The following is a 9312-nucleotide window of genomic DNA, read 5'->3' as shown; positions in this document are numbered from 1 at the left end:
TGACTGAGGAATAGAAACAGCAACTCATCATTGCTTATGTTAGCAATGCATTAAAAGAGTCTGTTTCATGCTGAGTCACTGTGGAAGAGGTTGCAACATTAGCACAATCATTATGGTAATATGAAACGTAACTGAGACAGTACATTAGTCATGTGTAGACGTTCCTGTATCCAGCAAACAAACTGGCAAACTTTACTATTAGGAGGAGGTGGAAGGATACCACGCCGCACTGTAATTTGATTGTGATTGCAGTACCAGCTTTGGCCACAAAGTACAGGCAGCTCCTTTAACCTATATTGTGTCTTCTTTCCTTTCCTTTATCTAAGTCAGGGTCAGTAAGTCATACTGTGTCCCTGTCGTGTCCTTGACCCCAGCTCGGTTTTAAAGGTGAAATCCTCATCATCCTCATCCTCCTCCTCATCATCCTCATTATCAACACCACCACCAGCCACAAGAGAAACTTCAATCGTATTCGATTTTATCTATATTCAAACTGCACATTTAAGTAAAGTAAAAACCACAAACGCCTCGTCTGCACTTGAATACCTCACATTTCATTACACACGATCTGATGCCGTGTGACCAGCACCTACGCATTTCTGAGGTTTATGTCTGAAATTCACAGGACATTCCCTGGCAGCCTGAAGCTGGCTCATCTGTGGGGAAATTACACCCAGTGGTTTGTTGTGTTAATAGATCTTACAGGCAGTTTCTCGGGGCGCGAACTGTGTGGTCCTCCGTTTCATTTTCTCTTGTCAGGTGTGGGATATTGTGTTATTTGTTAACATTTCTAACCCCTTAACTCTCACGATTCCAGAAATATAGGCTGGGATTCTAAGGGAATTTAATGAAAGAGGGGATTTTTGATAACTATTCTTGCCATTATTCTGTGATATTCCAGGTATTTAAAAAAAAATCCAATGTGGTAAAAATGTAAGCACTCACTAGCTAACTTGATGGATTAGGTTGCTAATTGTTTTTGTTTTTTTTTCAAAATATAAGGTCTACCTGTAGCGTTGTGGAAATTCTGCAGCACACAGGAGACTCAGATGATTGTGTTGAAATGAAATGTACTAATAAGGAGACGTGACACCAACACAGCAACAGTTCATGCATGCAGTGCCGTTGGAACTGAGACATTTGTACTGAGAGGTATTCAAGGCAAAAGGAGCGTTACTGGCTGGCATCAGCCATGTATGGTGCCAGCCAGTCCATCTTTCCCTATCCCAAACAGAAGATGCTAACCTTAGATACAACAGAATCATCTAGTTTGTTTGTCACTCCAGCATTTCTTTGTCTCTGGGAATAAATGGAAAACAAGAGCTCAAAAGCTCCTTCAGGACACGAATTGAGAGTAAAGGTCAATTATGCTGCACAATTTAGAATTTAGAGAGACGTAGTCATTTTTCCTTCACAGGTAGGATAGAAAACCTGGCATGAATCTGGCCCTTGAGGACTGGAGTTGCTCACCCATGAAAAAAAGAAATCCTCTTAAAGTTCCATCCAGTGGAAATTTGCTTGAGGAGGAAAACATCCAGTACTGGAACTACATCATTAAATCTAACTGGTCAAGGTAGATGGCACCTTTATTCAGGGTTGATTCTGGGAAGTTGGCACATAAAAACTCCCTCAACACTGTTTCTTTGTTCTTCCTTGCAGATGAATAAATAAATCAATCATTTAATGTATCTGTGTGAATTGTGGCCTATTTTGTGAACTGCTGGCCTCTATAATTGCTTTAAAAATGTATTTTAAAACACGGCTGTAATGCCTACACACTTTTATGTGAATTTTGAATGAAGGTAGGTTAGCGGTGTTTATGTGAACTCAGCTGTAGTTCTCACCGTTGACCACCTCAGAGATTTCTGGTGAAAAAAGGTTTGAATCAACAACATATAAAACCCGTATTTGCACACAGTATATATATTTTTTCCCCCTCTAAATAATTATGTGGTGGCAAAAGTCCCCTCTGTTGGGTTCCAGAGTGTGTTGGCGCAGCATAAAGGTCGCTCTGTAAGTTGTTTTTAAACGACAGCATATTCCACTGTTGACAGGGGACGCTGGAATAAATAATCCTGTCATGGTGTCACATCAACCATAACTGACATCTTTTTTAAGCAGGACTTTCCTTCACAGTGCACTCGCGTTATGTTATTTTGTGCATTTAACAGTAAAGTCAGTTTGCTGCACTTTTAGACCTTGATAGTGCAGCTTGATATTTGGGTGTTTCAGGACATTGAAACCATTATTCCTGCTGGTCCAAGTACTCCCTGCGTGCTGCCCACCCGCAGTGAGCTGCGCCACACTGCAAACGCCGTGGTGTTAAAATCCACAGATTTTGTCGTGTTTGCCCAAAGCTATGACAAACTTATCATTAAGATGTTTCCATTTGGCCCTGTGGTGTGACAACTTGGTGTGTAAGTGCTCGTGTGTGGGAGAGACAAGGGAGACTAGGTCTCACGGAAGTAGCAGGAGGAGCAATTACTCTTTTATGAGGGGAACTGAATTTCCAGGGACTGCATTATTATCATAGAACATTTCATGGGGAGCCGAGTCTCGGTGGAAAGAAAGCCCCGTGAGAAGGAGGGTAGGAGCGAGGGACAGACTTGTTACACAGGTGGTGTGTATCCTGGACACAGGAAAACCCCTCTCATGATTTAATAGCGTTTTTAATTACGTGAATAAGTAGCCTGTTTACAGCGTCCAGGTTGGCCCTTCGAGCGGCTGCAAAACCTTCCCGCAGCGAGAAACAGACTTGTAAACTAACAACGCCTTTAACGAGGAAGCCCTGCTAACATGGGCAACATTGTCGTCTGTTGTCTGGAAGGGGGTATTTTCACCCTGGCAGAGTTTTAGGGTCTACAAACATACTCTGCTGACTGTCCGGCGTTTCCTTTTCCTGCTGCGATACGGCTGTCGTGACCCTAAAGAGGAAGGAGCTGGAGAGAAACTTAGCAAGATAAAGAACATGTTTACACCTGTTGGTGAAAATGCATCCAGGATATGGAATATGATCTATTTCAGTTACAACCACAGCAGAAATAAACAGATTGAACCAAGTCTGTTTTATTCAGCCACATGCTTGTGCAGGAAGTTCTGGCCTGGAATGACATTAACATCGAGGTTGTCTTTGTTAATTCCCTCAACACCTCATAGGCTGCGCTATATATTCCAACAAAAAACGAGACGTGAACTGTAGCCAAACAGCCCATGTGTTTTTTTGGTTCGCTGACAAAACCCAACACACATCTGACGAGTGAACGCTCGGCATATGTCATCAGTGGGAGACATCTGCTGAGCCCACAGAAAACCAACAGCAGTGCAAGCCTTTCCCCTTTACTGAGCTCGTGTTTTTTTTATGATTATGATCTTAAGCAGCGTTCATAAACATACCTCCCCTAAGTGTTTTCCCTCCTGTGCTTGGAGCAGCTTTCATCTGCGTTTGATCTGCTTTCTTCCCTCTTCCTCTGTAGAAAACATCCCTGGTAATCCCATCAAAAGGCCATACAATAAAATCCTAAAAAGTTAGAGATATACTGTATGGAGAATTTTTGTGTTATTTGTGTTTGAAGAAAAGCAATCTGAGATTCTCTTTTGCTTATTTACTGTTGTTATTTACATTTTCATCTTGCAAATGTAAAATGAAAGATGTGTCCCATGCTAATTCGGCTAATTTGTTGTCTTTTTGACATTTTCTCATTGGCTTTTGTTCAAGGAAAATTTTTGGCGGACTGGACTTGCATGTGAGGTCAATGGGGATGAGTCTCTGCGCCAAGTCTCGAGTTCAAGGCCTCGCCACCAGACTCCAACGGTGGTTTGGTTTAGGCAACAAAAACACTGTGGTTGGAGTTAGGGGGAGATTGCTTGATGGCTATTTTTAAGCTTATTTTGCAAAATATTGCCATTTCAAAGTTGTTTGCTTAGCATATGAATAAGCTCAGGCAATTTTCTTTACCTCATTTCCTGTTCTGTTCCCGGTGAGGCACCAACCAACCAGATCTCACACCCATCTTTTTTCAGTAAATCAGTGATTTAGCTGAGGGTTGTTTTTTTGATTTCCAGTCATCTATGGGCTTACTAATTAATGTGCACAACTACGAGTTGTAATCATCACCTCAGTCCTGTTTTAGTATAATTTCATAGAGCTTATCATTCACAAATTAAACGTTTTTCTCCCTCTCTTCTGCTGATTAGCTACAGACAGTTAGATTGATTTTTGTTTAATGTGTAATTAATTTATTTGGAACTGGTTAAGTACTTGTAAAACAAGCCCAAGACTGGACAGGATCAGACTGGACAGAAAACTTTTGATTTTCAAATAGAGAACAGTTAGTGTATTTTCAAAGCCTATCATCAGGAAATGGAGACGCCTACGTGTGTTGCGAACAGCTGTCAGCCACCATGATCACTATTGTCTGCGTGATTACGAACATTGGGGATTCGGGACTGGGACTCAGTCTTAAGTAATGATGACGACCTTTATCGGAGGGTTTGACCTTTGGTTGTTAAGGTTTTTTTTTTTTTTACTTTACAGTGTGCTATCCCTTCATCAGCAAACACTACTCCTATTCAGAAGAGAACCTTGATTTCTAAGAAGCGTCCCAACTCAAAAAGAGACTAACATAAGCTAGATGAGATGATGTCATTTCCTCAGCACTGCCAAAACCACATCATACTGACCCCACAGCTGCACAGAAAATGGACTATTTACAGTCATCCAAAGCATTGGCGTCATGGTGGATCTGCGTGACGCACTGTGCCTGGCTCGATAAACTTCATATTAAGGGCACACTTGACCTCTGACCTTTCATTGTGGCCTCGCAGCCTCAGTCATCCACACTGTTTGCGTTTGTTTTGCTGCAAGTGCATCCACATTCAAAGCAGACAGAGAACTCTGACAGTCCTGTTTTGTCTGGATACACGAGCGGGAACGTTCACGTCAAAGGCGCTGGGGAAACCCAGAACCGGAATTGACTGCTGAGAGCTGAGACCTACGCCAGAACCCCAGCTTCCAGATGTGGGGGTGTGAAGCAGCGGCTGCGGTAACATCTGGGGCTTTCTGCACTAACTGACCTGCGGGTTACTTTGTGTATGTATGAAGAGCGTACATATCTGTAATAACGCCGGTCTGTGCCTTTTGTTGACAGCGTGGATTCAGGCTGCTCGTGTTTACCGAAGCACACGACAGAGTCAGGTGACGAAATGTTTTTGGAGCATATGGGCAAGCATGCACACGAAGTGTATATATGTGTGTCTGTGTGTACACAGTGAGCTGCAGGTCTAGAAGCCCCCCATCAGAGTGCCAGACTGTGTTATTGCAGCTGCAACTCCTCCTGTTTCGGACCTGAATCACACATCAGGTGCTTTGCTGCTTCCTCCTCTATATACCTCTCCTCTCTTCTTGTCCCATTCCACCCCTGGTCTCGCGGTCTCGCCTGCCCGGGCTTCTCTTCCCCCCAGAATTCCTTGAGTTCATGCCAACAACCCGGGAAATGACAATCCTACTCGGCTAGACGGGCCAGTGACCCTCTCATTACACACACCACCTCCCCCCGCTTACCCATTTGATGATGCCATGACAGCGGTCAGATTGAGTGGGCTGCCCTGCTTCCTGCACGGTAAGCCAAAGAGTAATTTGAAGGTGTGTTTTGTAGGTACAACCATGGGTTTTAGTGCTCCATAGTTAATTATTATTGTAGTTCTTTGTTCTCACAGTTTAAACAAACACTGTGTTGGCTTTATCAGATATCTGATAAATTCTTTCTTGTCACATTAGCCTTCCTCATGGAAACCCCCTATTTTGGTTAATTCTTTGCATACCATCTTACTTAACCCTAAATTAACCAGGAATGTCCTTCAAGTGCATGCTGCTGAGAGTTAAATGCTCTAAAATCGAAGGCAGAGAGGTTCCCTGATAGCAGAAACCTTTATTTTTTTAGAATAGCACTGAATTTTTCATAAAATACGAGCTTGATTCAATCAACTCAGACATCTGTCAACATAATAGCAATGAATCAAATAAAACATGCAAAAAAAATGGTCCATGTTTCTTCTTGAGAGTGTTTGAAGTGCTCAATAATGCAGCAGGGACGGTTTTACCTTCTCATAAATTGCCTGTGTTTTGCTTTGGGGGTGCAGCCCTCTTAGCAAACATGGCATTTCCACGTGCACTGATCTACATGTGTGGATGTAGGACAATTTGAGGTCCTGGATATTTAAACGTGCAGTTACTGACAGCTTGGATGGCAATATAACCTTCCTGCCTTACAAAGTATGGTAGCACAGCATTCCTGTGGGATGACCACGCACAGAGGTCGAGCCATCAGTTGTTTGCTGCAGGGAACACATGAGTGGAGGACGAGCTTTAAGCATTCCTCACCAGCCAAACTACAATATGGCTTTCTTACACTGCAGCAGGAAATAGTTGACCTGCTGAAATGAACTTCACTCTGACATCATGAATTTTCATAGCATAGCTTCATGTAGCTTCGCTTAGCTGAGATATTATTATTATTGTCAGTGTCATTGTCATTGAGTGATTGATTGGTTGTGCACAATGGTAAATAACATTTTAATCAAAGATAAATCATTGTGCAGGAAAGAAAAAGCAGTCCAAAGAGCTTATTTAAGTCCTTCCCTCTACCACTAAAACAGACCAATCAATAAAAAGAGACAATTCAGAAAAAGTGAAAAGTAGTCATCACACAGTTTCAAGGTGTGCACAGTTTAAAGGCAACTTCTTTCACCAACAGGCCAAGGGAGCCATGGTGTGATGGAAAATCCTAATTTTCTATTCCAACTGGGACAAAAGCCAGAGGGAACAGCATCGCAGCAAGGTTGCACACATCTGCTGTGGCGTAAAAGATCACAGAACGCAACCTTGGAATAAATCGTGTACAGTCTTACTTTTTAAATTGAGATTTTTTTTTTCCTGTTTGGATTTTTCACTGGAACAGTATTGAATGAACAGATGTTAAGATGTAGAGCTGAACATTCATCTGCTTTTCTACTTTTCTTTCTATTTCCTCTGGAATGGTTTCAAGGCTAACTCCCAGGCTTCAGGCTGTTTTTTTATTTTTTATTTTTTTGGACTTAGATGCTCCCGTGAACACATTTGACCAGGGTTTGATGGGCGGTTGATGTCCTGGTGACCAGAGGTGGGGAGGTCTGGGGTGTGGTTCAGTTGGAATGGAAGTAACTAATGAGTGGGTGGATTTTATATGTCACATAAATAAGACCTGTTGCCTTGGAGATTGTCGAAAGCATACAGACTTTATCAGCAATAAGCCAAACAAAGATGGTTCATTGGCAACCAAATCCCAAACCCAGTACCATTACTAAAGAGGGAGATGTTGCTGTGATTATTTTAGTTTTTCAGGATTTTTTTCACTTATTTTGACCATTCCCAAATTTTGACAATGGACAAAACAAAAATCAGTTCTGATGAACCCACCATGTCAGCAGACAGCACTGATTTTCAATGAGATTTATATTAGCTTTTAAAGTATCTATTTGGCGGAATTAAAACAGAGGTGTTTTGGCTGGAGAAAGAACCCAGGATGACCTTGTCGTAATGTTATTGCACTGGATCAAGTCTCTTGGGCCTTATCACAGTGTCCAAAAGGAAAATGGTTATCTTTTTTCATCTTATATTCAAGGTCTCACTGTATGTCATGCTGGATTATTTTAACTTGTGTTGTGAAAAATCGCGAACTGCATTTCATGTTATAGCTATTTTAATAAAAGTAGAGTAGTTTCGTGGATAACGCGAGAAGGATAAACTGGGTGAAAGTTAACTGGGATAAAGTGGACTGAGGGAACTGTATGTGAGCGTGTTTGTGAGGAGGACAAAACAATAATGTGTGATGTCTGCTCGAGTTAGGGCTCTCAAGGCTGAGCACCTGCGTAGGATGAGAGCCGCTTCAATATAGTTAAATATGGGCAAAATGTGACTCGGTTGATGTAAACAATGTAACCATAGAAACGCCTTTTCCTGTGTAATTGTGCTGATTTTAATAAAAGAACCAACGCTGGGTTGAGAGTGAGAGTCTCCGGGGACAGCGCGACAACAGACGTGTCTGTAACGGAGCAGGACTCCCTTGGCCAAGGTTAATAAGGAACTTTGACGTCTGGTCTCAATTTGTGGTGAACTTCGTTCGTGCACCTGTCTGAGTACACGGCTGAAGATTTCGACGACACTTGCTCCTCTGCCTGAGCTGTGGGAACACTTTTTCTTAAGTCTGAAATATTTGAGGGGTCCTGAAAAAACAGGAAAAGTCAAGGACATAAGAGATCCCGTGCATCAAGAGGCAGAATCGCTGGTTCTGCTGCACAGGCTGTAAATCTCCGGTTTCAATGTTTGACTTAAACATGGTAGCTTCCACAAGGGGATATAGGGAAAACTTACGCTGCTTCACACTGCGCTGTACGTCAGACACGCCTCTGCTAAGCCTTGTACAGGATAAACACACACAGATGACAGATGCTGCACTTCTAGTGTGTGTGTGTGTGCCCAGACATCCATTTTAAAGCTGTGTGTATATCAAGAACATGGTGATTCAAGATATTTAGTCTTGTACTGACGAACTGTGAGTCATCATACTGATTAGTTGATGATAAGTACGTCAGCATGCCAGAGTCAGTGTCACAGAGGCCTGGATCTACAACGGGAACTGAGCTTGTGAAGGAGAATTGTTATGGAGCAATAAAGAGGCAGATTTTTTGCAGAGTATTAGACTGGAAGACTTGGTCTAATAGCTGTCACATATATTAACATTCAGTTCCTAATTAGCTTGCAACAGCATCTCCTAGCAGGTGATAGTCATAATAAATGACACCACAATCAAAGGCAGAAGGGCTGGTCTGTGCTGGTGCAGCCCCCTCTTGGTGGAGGCAGGGCAGAGAACTTCTTGTTGACATGGAATCCTGGAATCCAGGCCTTTATTGTTATGGATATTTTTTTATTTATTTTGGAAATAGGCTGAAGAATCATTGGTTGGAAGTTTGTGGCAATAAATATTAGGATTATGTGGCATCACAAACTGAACTTGTGTTGTACTTGCTGTTTTTCCAGACATTTTAGTCTCAGCATTTTTACCCGAGTGCTTGAAATCCAAAAATATTTTCTGTTTTCTCTTCTATGGTTAGGGAAGACCAGCTGACACCCAGGCAGCACGAGTGGAAGTTTCTATCTTGGAGAGCCGTCTAATAAAGACATGCTCGACCGACCAGCTGTTGCTAAAAGGCCCTCATAACATCTCTTTCTCGTGACTTCAGACTTTAATCTGGAGCTGATCTTGTGGCTTCATGGAT

The sequence above is a fragment of the Takifugu flavidus genome, chromosome 3, assembly GCF_003711565.1.
Source record: "Takifugu flavidus isolate HTHZ2018 chromosome 3, ASM371156v2, whole genome shotgun sequence".
NCBI classification, from domain to species: domain Eukaryota; kingdom Metazoa; phylum Chordata; class Actinopteri; order Tetraodontiformes; family Tetraodontidae; genus Takifugu; species Takifugu flavidus.
Note: the sequence above shows the minus strand (reverse complement) of the source record.